At 31.1% G+C, this 12,363-nt stretch overlaps 1 protein-coding gene, 1 long non-coding RNA gene and 1 other non-coding gene across 4 annotated transcripts in view; 1 reads left to right on the forward strand and 2 right to left on the reverse strand.

The window, feature by feature from the left end:
• Positions 1-531: 531 nt before the first annotated feature.
• On the reverse strand, positions 532-603 carry Trnaa-ggc. Its single transcript has one exon. It is a non-coding gene; the product is annotated as a tRNA-Ala (tRNA).
• Positions 604-9,899: 9,296 nt separating this feature from the next.
• Positions 9,900-12,363, forward strand: part of LOC105257216 — a 183,893-nt gene continuing 181,429 nt past the window's right edge. Inside the window, exon 1 of one of the 2 annotated variants that reach the window (XM_025412964.1) lies at positions 9,900-10,344. The gene's annotated coding sequence lies outside the window, so the exon portion shown is untranslated. The remainder of the gene's footprint in view (positions 10,345-12,363) is intronic. The other variant, XM_011267679.3, reaches the window with a different exon arrangement.
• The window catches only part of LOC105257217, a 45,573-nt gene continuing 44,275 nt past the window's right edge, over positions 11,066-12,363 (reverse strand). Inside the window, exon 3 of the long non-coding RNA XR_889647.2 lies at positions 11,066-11,345. This is a non-coding gene — a long non-coding RNA (uncharacterized LOC105257217). The remainder of the gene's footprint in view (positions 11,346-12,363) is intronic.

Here is a 12,363-nt window from a genome sequence, read left to right on the forward strand (position 1 = left end):
TTTTTTTTAACGTATGTTTTTTAACGTAGAATTCTATCCGATTGATCCGCGAAGAAAAATTAAACGACTCGTTAAATGTCAAGAGTTCCGCTGCAAAATGGAACGAATCTCAGATCTTCCAGACCACTCCCAATAGCAATGATTTTAACATTTCAATGAATCAATAACAATTATCATCATCATCTTTCATTCACAAGATCGAAATTTACACGAAAAAATGTTCTTCCATTATTTAGAAATGTCTTTTTATTAATAAATAATAAAACTCTTATAATATAAATCGAAAGGAATTAGGCTCGTTATATATTCAATAACATGATAAGAAAACTAGCGTCTACGAGCCACAGAGGATGGTAAATGCCTGAAAAATTCTTTTTAATTGTACGCGAAATTTTAAACGAAAAACACGGCATATGCATATATTTTACTTGGTGCATTTAACCAAGATATAGATTCTCATTTTTGAGAAATTCTATACAACCCTCTTTACCCCCCTGAAGAGACGTAGACGAGAAAAATATCGGGGCGAAGTCGCTGAATCGGGAATCGAACCCGAGTCTTTCGCTTGCCGGGCGACTGCTCTTACCACTGAGCTATTCAGCCCCACACCGATACTACCCTCGTCTATTTGTTTATAACTATGGACAATGAAACGCGATCATTTCAGCTAGCGCGTGAATTAAATTAAATCGAAAGGAATTAGGCTCGTTATATATTCAATAACATGATAAGAAAACTAGCGTCTACGAGCCACAGAGGATGGTAAATGCCTGAAAAATTCTTTTTAATTGTACGCGAAATTTTAAACGAAAAACACGGCATATGCATATATTTTACTTGGTGCATTTAACCAAGATATAGATTCTCATTTTTGAGAAATTCTATACAACCCTCTTTACCCCCCTGAAGAGACAATCCCCCCTTTCGCGTACAATTAAAAAGAATTTTTCAGGCATTTACCATCCTCTGTGGCTCGTAGACGCTAGTTTTCTTATCATCTTATAATATAACTATTTTTATGGAACTGTGCATGGTTACAAACGAGTATGTTTAAGAATCATGAAACATATGCGCATTTATCGCTTGTTAAATGTACGAGTACAATAATTTTCAGGTACCAACTGTTCGAGACGAGTCGAACCCAATAACAGCAAGATTTTGAAAAATTTCGTATTTAAATATTTCGCGACGTAAAATAAAAAATTATTAATTCTTCTATAATATATTTAATAATATTTTAATATGTCGATATCTTACTGATATCGACATATTAAAATATTATTAAATATATTATAGAAGATATTATAGAAGATATATTAAGGCCCATTCGACTTGCCTCGAATTTTTTAGTACTTGTACATTTCATGTATATTTGTGTGTATTAATATAATATTATTGATGTAATATTAACAAAAGAAAAGTTTTATCAAATGTGTCACATTTTGCGCATATATTTCCTGCATGTAAAATATCTAACAAATTTTCTATATAAAAAATCAAGCGAATTATACTTAAAAATTAATATTAATGGCTTAAAATGGCAAGATGTCCAACACCTAGAAATAATCTCTCAAAAGAGATCAAAAATAAAGTTAATTAAAAATCAATTTATAAAACATATTCGTTCGTAACCATATATTTTGTTAAAAAAAGTTCAGAGATGAACAAATAAATTACAATTTAAATTTACCTATCTGGTAAATTAATATTTATCTCTATAATAGCTATATCCGCGCTCAATGCTTTACTACTAACAATAAGTCTTTTCCAAAGCGATAAAAAATTTTTAAACCGATATTAATATTAAGAATAATAATAACAGAAGAAGATTTAATAAAAGAAGAAAAAATTCTTTATTCCAAGTATATTATTTAATTATAATTTCGTGATTCGACTTTAAAAAAATCTGTCGTTAACTTATTGTTAAAACCATTGCTTCCAGGAACTGTCGAAAAAACCTGTGGGTTTAATTCCAGCTCTGCAACGAAAACCCCTTTTCAATGAGGCATTGAATTCGTTGTAGATTAATTGTTCAAGAATCGACGAGAAATTATATTTCTGCAATAAAGACCATTTCTTTGATAGTACGAACCGCGTTAGTATTTACACGAAAGACAATAAGATAGCAATCGCGCCTCAAATCAAAAAGACGAAAAAAAACGCGATGTTTGTAATATTAATTATACATTTATTTAACAAATATTATTTATTTATTTAACAAATATTTAATTTCAATTTGCAAATTCACGAATATATTTAATTGATAAAACCGAACTTCTAAATAATTTTGTCAAATTGCGATTTTGCATTATCGAAAGAGCAAGTATTAAATTTCACGAGTAAGAAATTAATATTGCATCGTTGGTTTAATACACATACATTATTTAATCATTTTTATGTTACGCATTATAATAATTAAAAAGATAATTGAAACTACGAAATTTGGAAATAAAAATTTTCCGTATTTATTAACTTTAGTATCAAAAACAGACTATTAAATTCTAGAATAATTTTAAAATAAAATATCTAAGACAACGAGTATTTATTGGATATATATTAATTTTGTAAACTTTGCGTTATGTATTATGTGCATTTGCGTTATGTATTATGTGCATTTTTTCAATTTCGTGCAATTAATATAATTTACAATATGTAATTATAGTATTTAGAGATAATATAGATAACAATATTATTATTATGTTATCATAATCGTTATCATAATATTACAATATTGTATCATTACAATATATAAATTGCAATGTATATATATATATATATATATATATATATATATATATATCCCAATCGCGGAATAATTACGAGAAATGCACTTTAATATATCGTATAAGGGATAGAGAAGTACGATTCGCTCGATGTTTTTATGAGATCAAATTAAATACTAATTCATTACAAATGTTGTTTTTATTATTGAAATATATATGCAGTACATGTATATTAATATGAATTATAGAATCAAAAGTTTAATATAATTAAAAGTTATGATACAATAATCGTTTATTTAATAATTAATTTAAGAATATACGACGTATTTCGCACTATGATTTTTACTGCTCGAGTGTCACCGTGTGAATGATACCAAGACCGTATGACTAGTGCGCTATTGTTTACATCGTTAAGGCCGAATACCGTGTTATTGTCCGTTCGTCATATCGAAATATATTGTATTATATTATATTATATTTTATAATATAATATAATATAAATCTGTTAAAGTACGTAAAATATTTCGATGACGAATAGACAATAATACCGATCTTAGTGTAAACAATACATATTTATATTATATTATATCATATTATATTTTACATATTTTAATACAGCAAATAATTTTTCGATATTGGTCGCGATCGCGTCTAGAAAAGAATTTAATGGAGCGTCTTGTACCACTACTTTATTCTTTGAGTGTTGTCGCGCGAATAATAATAGAGCCGAACAAATTGGTCTAAAAGACCGTTATTATTATTTTTTTACCGAAACATTTTTCAAGACTATGGCATATAAACATTAGCGCGCTATTATTTACGCCGCCAAGGTCGGTGTTATTGTTTGTTCGTCATCGAAATATTTTACGTATTTTAACATATGTATACATATATACATGAAATATATTAAAGTATATACAAGTATTTTAGATTATATAGATTTTTTAATTATATGATTATTTATTTAAAAGATGATGTATCATGGAGTCTTTCATTATGTTAATTGTTTAGATCCACGATTCAATTGTTTTATTGAGCGTTTTCACAATTCGAATTATATTTCAATGATTGAAAAATAAAGTGATAAAACGTCGCATACATTGTATTCGACTCTATAAATATTTATAAATATTAAACAAATAATTTCTGCTCGTAAAAATCGATTTCATATCGAAATCATAATTTATTATTTTAGATTTCATTACTATGATTCTTAGTTGATTAAATAAATAAATTACGAAATATGTGATTCGAGAATTTTCGTCGCAATATAATTATGTGTTATTTATAAAAATTAATTAATCATATTGTTATAATAAATAATTTTCCGATGTTGATCGCGATCGTATCTATAGAAAAAGCATTTAACGACGTATCATTATATTACATATTAGAAAATATTAGACAATAGGATATAAAATTATATAAATCGTTTTACAATCGACATGCAGATATTAAAAAATGCTATCTGCATCTGATTTATATAATTTCATATGTTATTGTCTAATATTTTCTAACGTATAATATTAATGTCACGTTGAAGTATTAACGTCACGGATTAAAAGGTGAACTCGAAACGTTCGTATTTATTGCATGTATTGTGAGGAGTAATTTGAAATATACTAATAATTTAAAATTTATTAATAATTAAAAGAAAGAGAGAGGTTTTCTCTTGTGCTCCAATTACTACACCTTTTACTGGCTCTTAGTTATCAATTGTTTAATTAATTTTTAATTATTATTATTTAAGCCAATTTTTTATTTTAATTTTAATATTTATAGTATTTAATATTTAGAAATAAAGTAGAATATTTTTTGTGTTATAATTTATTTTCAATGATGAATTGTTGTATACAATGATGAAAAATTGTATTATTAAATTTACGTCGTAATGGCGATGGTGGTAATGGATAATGTTTAATATTGTAATGGATAATGATTAATATTGTTTAATAATATCGAGTAATATATTTTAATAACTAATTATACTTAATAGATAATGAGAGAGATCACCCAAACTTATTTACATTAGAAGTTTATTTAATATATACAAACGTTTTGCCTTAGAACATTTGTGCTGTCGACATTTCGTGCACGTAGCATGGAACACAACCCGAAATTATACGTTACCCACTAAAAACATTCGTAGATATTAGCTTCGTAGTTCACGTTCACGTTTTTATGTTTATAGAGGATGCATCGCTTTCACTACGGGATCACCTAAATACGGACCATGACATCTCCCGTTTTTCTCTCTGGCATAGCTCTCAAGTACAGTAGTTAGAGTACTCAAAGTACCTGTTCACCCGGCAAATGCCTTTGTTAAAATAGAAGAGAGAAGGAAAGCATCGAGGAGGAACATTTTTTTTATTTTATTTTTATTTTCTTTGAATATACAGGGTTTAATACAAAAATAAATGTAAAATATAAGTAATAAATACTATTTGAAATATAATACAAAATAATTTATTACATGGAATAATATATTACATGGAATAATTTATTACACGAAAATGTCTCTAAAATACATGTATAATATAAAATTTATTAAAAATTTTTACATAATCCAGATTGATTAGCGAAGATTAATTACGCGACATTTATTATTAATAATAGATATGCAACAATAAAATTTAAGTTTTAACGTTTTATATAAATAATCGTGAAAAAAGAAAAAGTCATTAATAAAATTATCGTTTCTTCGATTGTAAAAGAAAGTATTTGGATTACTGGCACATTTTGTGTAAATTATCAAAGGAAATATTCAAAATTAATAACACAATAGTTATTGTCGATTTATTTATTCGTCGCGTTTTCTCGCGAATTTTAAATCGCGATTTATTTAGTAATTTAATTGTTGATTTCGAAGTTTCTGTCTTTTCATTTTGAATATTTCCTTTGATAATCTATACAAAATGCGTCAGTAATGCAAATACTTTCTTTTATAATCAAAGCAACAATCAATAATTTTATTAATGACTCTTGATCACAATTATTTACATTATATAAAACTTATTAAATTTTATTATTGCACATCTATTATTAATAATAGATGTCGCGTAATTAATCTTCGCTGAACAGTCTCGTCTGGATTATGTAAATATTTTTAATAAATTTGATATTATATTTTGGATATTCTCGTGTAATAAATTATTTTGTATTAAATTTTGAATTATATTTTATATTAAATTTGTATTAGATTTTATCATATATTTTATCATATATTTTATCATATATTTTGTAATATATATTTAGCATAAAAATATTATGTTGGTATGAAAATTATAATAAAAATATGTAAAAATAATGTTAGCTATATTAAAATGTAACATATGAATTCTTTATATTTTATATAAAGGAAGAGACTTAAAATGTTTTGCAATATCTATATTTTTCGAGTTTTTTTATCTCTAATTATAAAAACTTCAGAAGAAGCAGTGATTAATTTAACAAATTCTATACATGTATTAATAATTAAAATTTTAAATAATTAAAAAAATGATTGATAAATATCAAAGATCAGTTTACTGCTAATTAAGAAGATTTATAGAAATATGGTTAAAAATGTTTTTCTCCCACAACAGGCCATTTTGTGTTTTGGAAATAAAAATTAAGATATAAATATGACAATAAATATAGAAAAATATTTATTTCATTTTTGAATATTACAGTATCTTTCGCAATTGAATAATTTATTTACAATTGAATTTATTTACAATTGAATAATCAATTTACATACATAAGTCTTGTTATACAGCACTTGTGTTACCGGCATTTCGTTCACATAGCACGGAACAAAACCAGAAGTTGTGCACATTATATATTACCCTCTGAGAATATTCATGAACATTGGCTTTGTAGTTTATGTCCACGTTTTCAATGTCCATAGAGGGAGTATCGCTTTCAGGGATAACCTAAAAGCAGGCCATGATACCTCTTAGTCTTCTCTCTGTACGAAGTAACATGTACATTGTCGATGCCTAGAATAAGTAGGTTTGGTGCGTTTATCGAACGCACTTGATCCATTATATATTTCACATGTTTCTTCCTTTCTTAAATATATATATTATCTATGTTATTTTCACAAATTGAAATCAACGAGGCGAATCAAAGTCTCATGTTCCGTAAATCTATTCTTTTACAATCGTTGCAATGCAAGCTTTTGTATATAATTTATTTCAACCGTACGAGGTATCACAAATTCCTCCTATTCCAAAAGTATTCGTAAATATTTCTAACTATGATCTACAAATAGTAAATAGTTTCATTAAACGGCGGTTATAATTTTTATTGTAGATTTCAAGATATTTCACGCTTAAAAATCTGCTTTTGTCGCTTTTAAAATGAGATTAATGGGCTCACTCGAAGACTATGATTCGCTTTTCATAATCATAGTGGGAGACACGATGATGCTTGTAAAATCAATACAATTCTAAGCAACTAAGAATCGACGCAATTATTATGGTGAGTAAGTAATGGCCATTAATCAGGAAACAATTATTAAAGTTTCTCGTAAGTAATAAAGATATTTTTATAAGAGGTGCACGCGCGCAGTGCGCATTAAAATGGAATACGAGTGGCACGGAAGCGTGTCGGATGACGAAACGCCTACCCCATCGCTATCAGGTGAATTCCATGTATTAGACAGCTCGTTAGTCGACGGACCCTCAGTATTTATGCAAATCTGCCCGCATTTTATGCATGGCCTACGACAATGCGCAATTCGCATCGAACTGCCCTATATGATGCTGTTCTCTCTCTCTCTCTCTCTCGCTCTATCAACTATGATATCCGGCGGCACGGCTATTACTAAACAAAGTATAGTAATTACCGCGTAGCAACGCAATAAAAGGGCCGAGATAATTGTATCAGGAGGGAGACTTAATAATGACCAATTAAAATGCGCGCAACAGCGGAAAAGTATTTTATTTTCTTCGGTTCTGTGTACTATCTCTCTCCTCCCGTTAGATACATGTAGAAAAAAAATTATATATATATATATATATATATATATATATATATATATATATATACGTATACGTATATATATACGTAAAGACCATCTGTCTGTGCTACTCTCTTAACGTGACTGCCATTATTAATTCGTAGGGACGAGAGAGTATCGGACGATACATTTGCTATCGCAAAATCTTTCTTCGCGGGAAAAACGCGCTTTCCTTTAATTACATGTTTTGAAATTGACGACGATTATACGATTCGCGATGAAAAGATCCGTATCTAATCTCAATCAGCACGAATACTCACATTCAATGTTTTACATATATTATATTGAAATATACACAGAGAAAAATGTATACTGTATTCAAGTAAGTATTATTTATTTTAAGTATATCATAAGTTTGTATATCCGCAAATATATCATAAGTTCACCACAAGCATTAAATTTAATTGAATATATTGTGAATTTTAGTCAAGAATATTAAATTAAAACAAAAATTTGGTTTGCTTACTACAAGAGTTGACGTAAAATAAGTTTGATTTTTCTTTGACACAACTTTACAATATTCTTGAAGAGAAAATAAATTCTTCTTTTGAGTACATGATAATGAGATTTTCTAACACTTGTGATGAGTGTATTTTAAGACTATTATCAAGAATATATTCTTTGTTGAAGAAAACTATTACTTAAAAAAAGAAAAATAAACTGAGTAATCGTTTTTCTGGGCAGTAGAATGATATTTTTCCCTGTGTAGAATTCGTAATTAATTATGCGTAGTTATTTAATGAAATAAATTTGGCTACGTTTGGGCGAGAAGATGCGAAATATCAAGATTACTTTATCTTTTTGTTTACAGAGAATGTATTTGTTTTGACAATTATTGTCGAGGCAACAGCGAGAGAATGTATTTATTTTGAAATTGTTAACGGAATAAGTCTGTCAGGAGAGAAGCGAAATGCGTTGTAATAGTAAAGATAGAGGAACGATATCGCGCATGAACAGGGCGGTATCCAGAAGTTCATTTCGACATGTGCATTATTCCTTCATTAAAAAGAGAAGAGACTTTCTCTTATTAATAGAGAAATGTATGGACACAACGTATCGTGAAACTCGAGTTATAATTTTTGCACTTTTTAAAAGAACTTATTTAAAGAGCGCTATTAAAAAAAAAAGATAATAAATAAAGGTTACTTTCATCGCAAATCTTTGAAAATATGTCGCAATCCTAAAGAAAGAAAAAATTAGTGAGGTACAAAAGATGTGTTGAAAATTTGTCGATATATTTCATATTCTTTTATGCTCAAAGTATTTTATCGGGAGAATTATAAGTTCTAATTTTTCAAAAGACCAAATTGTAGATGTATGTTATTTTTCAAATGGATTTTCCTTACGAAATGTAACAAAATATTTGAAATGTAATAATTAATAATTATATTATCAATTTTTTATATTTTTCTTTAGTATCTCTATTGGGTAGAGAGAACGACGCTTTTATTTTTTAAAATTTCACAACTTAATTAAAATTTTTATTTAATTTCTCCTCGCGTGAACCAGAAAGAGAGGGGGGAGAGAGAGAGAGAGAGAGAGAGAGAGATGCAGCTTGCCGGTGTCATATGATCTGGAATTTCCATTCCATCAAACTTTATAGATCTGATTTTAACAACAGAATTTTCTGCATTTTCCATTTTTCCTCTTTTTCTCTCCAACATCCAATTACATACTTTTAGTGCGAAAGCGTAAGTGCAGCTGCAAAGAGCAGATATTACAGGTAGAAATTGCATTTCACCAGACAGTCGTTTCGCATCGGTTTACCGACCATCGTTCATGATTGTAAGCAATTGCACGCGTTCTATTAAATTCGCGAGTCTCTCAACCGCGGGGTGTAAACAGCGCCTACGATCCTCTCCACGGCCAGTCCATCGAAGCCGGAGACTCTAGCGCGGCTAAGGATTCTGCGTGCTCGCGTTCACGCACGCATACATTCGCCAGTTACATTGTGTACGCGCATACATACGCTCGCATCGGTCGCGTACATACATGCCCTCGCGGTGAATCGAACCTAAGGGAGGCGAGAAGTGGGGGAACGGCGGTCGCGGTGGGACGGGGCCGCGACGGAGGGTCAAAAAATGCGAGGCTGCGCGCGCAGCCGCTTTGTCTCTCTCGCCGAGCGATGGCGCGGCGGTGGGGGGGAGGCGCTCGGAACCACGAGGGGCCACCAGGGGTCCGGCGAGCGAACTGCATCCTCTCAGTCGGCCGCTGAACCCGCGCGCCGCATGGTTGGTCCGGGTGTGCTGCGTTCGATTCTCCGTCCGTTCGGTTCGTTCGCCTCCGCGTCGCGAGCTCCGTTCGCTGGAAGGCTTCGCGTCTTTCTTTGCCTTATCCTGCCTTGCCGTCTCGCTCCCTCCGACGTATCCCGCTGCGCGATCGGGTGAACGCGTATACAGTGAGATTTGCACATCTTTTTTTTTCTTCTGTCCCCGGAAACAACCGACCGACCGACTATTTGTCCGTCCGTCCGTCCGCTGGTGTTCGAGGAGAAAGCACCGGCGGCTTCCGAGACTCCGCCAGGAAACTACGAGACTACCCTCTCGGATTTTCGGTGGATTCTCTCCTGGGATCGTACTCTACAAAGGTGGCGACGACGCGAATCTCTTCTGCATGGTAAGTACTTGGAATTATTTCACGCTGACCGGGTGACTTGTGCTCACCGGTTGACGATTTACGTAGCAAATTCGAAGGGACAAGCGAATGAAAGACTCGTGTTACTTCTTTGAGACAGAGTCGGATAATAAGTTTATTAATATTCGAATTCGGGAGTAAAGGAGGGCATAGTTATTTTTCTCAACGTGCTTTTAATACGAGATAATTGCCATCGTAGACTTGTCTCTTCGGTTTGAATTTTTTCAAGTGGCGCCTTCGATTATCGTAACCGTGAAGTTGCCGTTTGTTGACAAGCGAGATTTTCAATACGAGGCGTGTAAAATGTTTTCACAAAAGATAGTATCCTATAATCGAGCACATTCAAATTGCAAATTTTGTAAACTGTCGCATTTGCATCGGTTTTTTTGCGGTTTATCGTGTCACGACATGATTTTCAATACTGATGCGGTCCTTGTAATTCAAGCATTTCTTCAAAAGTAAAATGGACAGATTATGCTTCCTTAACCACAATGCTCACCTAACAAGCTCCACTCTCTATTATCGTTTTATTATATCAGAATATACCATACATACAATAATTTATTTATTTATTTATAATAAAAAAATTTATATACGGATTTAAAAATAACCGATATTGATATTCGATTTAAGAAAATCTAATTAAACATTTACGCGAATAAATTATATTATGCTTTTGGTATTTTTAAAGATGTCAGTTTATTATATATGATTTCCGAAAAACCGAAAATCCAAGTTGTATACAAAATAATCTTGTATAAATATAATGACGAATTATGAACTACAAATAATATCATGTCACGAGCGATGTCTTAGAGGATGTAATCCTCGCCGATGTTCATCTTAGCTAAAGAGCTGTTAAACTCTTTCAGCGCTAAACTCCGGATTAACGCGATTGGCTTCGAGCCGTCATCGACCGCGTTTAATCTTAAAGTGCGATTGGCTTTTTTCCCCTCTTTGCAGAAATTTATCGCGAACACAGCCTGCATCAAAATTACATAAATAATCCATTAAAAATTCTTCAATCTATTTAGAGAACAATTTTCTTTTAGCTTTCGGAAAAAATTTAGGTACCTCAAATTTCCAAATTTGATGTGATATATTTTTTTAAATAAAATATTAAAGTTTATGCAAAATAAACTGAGAAATACGTTCTTTGTGCTGCATGAAATTTAACTTATGTGAAAAAACTATATTTTCTTGCTTATTCTCGAAATTCAACAACGCAACATCTTTATCTAGAAAGAATCGATTGTAAAAGGACGAGAGAGTTTATAAAAAAAAGCGAGGTAAGATTTTGGAATCATGTATATTATTCCTTGCGATAAAAGCTCGCAGAGCGGTTCGCTAATGAACGTGCCGCGAAGAAACGGGAACGGCCGCACTCGCCGGGTTTTCACACGTGTACCGCAACACGTGCAAAAGTGACGCAACAGAGAGAAAGATACTTGCGGAATAGAATAAGGTTTTTGATTCCGGCAAGTCGCATTTGCATGCGATCCTCGAGTCGCGGTACGATCGTCTTTGTCGCAATATGATGCATAATCTGTTTTAAAGCGCCTATATTTTTTTATTCAGTAATTCTTTCATTCGCAATAAAAGAAAATTATTTTATTAGAAAATATAAAAGAAAATTATTTTATTAGAAAATAAAAAATATAGTTAGTATGAAATTCCTCTTTTGAAATAATATATTTGATAATTTATAACTGATAAAATGCGTGTAATATCTTGAACTTCAAGCAGACCTGGGGGATGTAAGTGCGTTAATAATCGCGATAAAAATTCCGACAAGGTGTAATTATCATGCGAATATTACTGTCATCATCGTTGATCGCGAGATTAGATAAGCAGCATTTCCGCGTATCGATTATCCCGAGAAAGCGCATCGTGTACCGATGATCGACGATCTCATCTATGACGTAACGCGACATTTTCAAGCTTTCCGTTGTCAGCTTCAGCTTGTGATAATCAGATCCTTCTTCGATGGTTATTCGCGGT

This window comes from Camponotus floridanus, unplaced genomic scaffold (genome assembly GCF_003227725.1).
Source record: "Camponotus floridanus strain SB8 unplaced genomic scaffold, Cflo_v7.5 scaffold11, whole genome shotgun sequence".
Taxonomy (NCBI): domain Eukaryota; kingdom Metazoa; phylum Arthropoda; class Insecta; order Hymenoptera; family Formicidae; genus Camponotus; species Camponotus floridanus.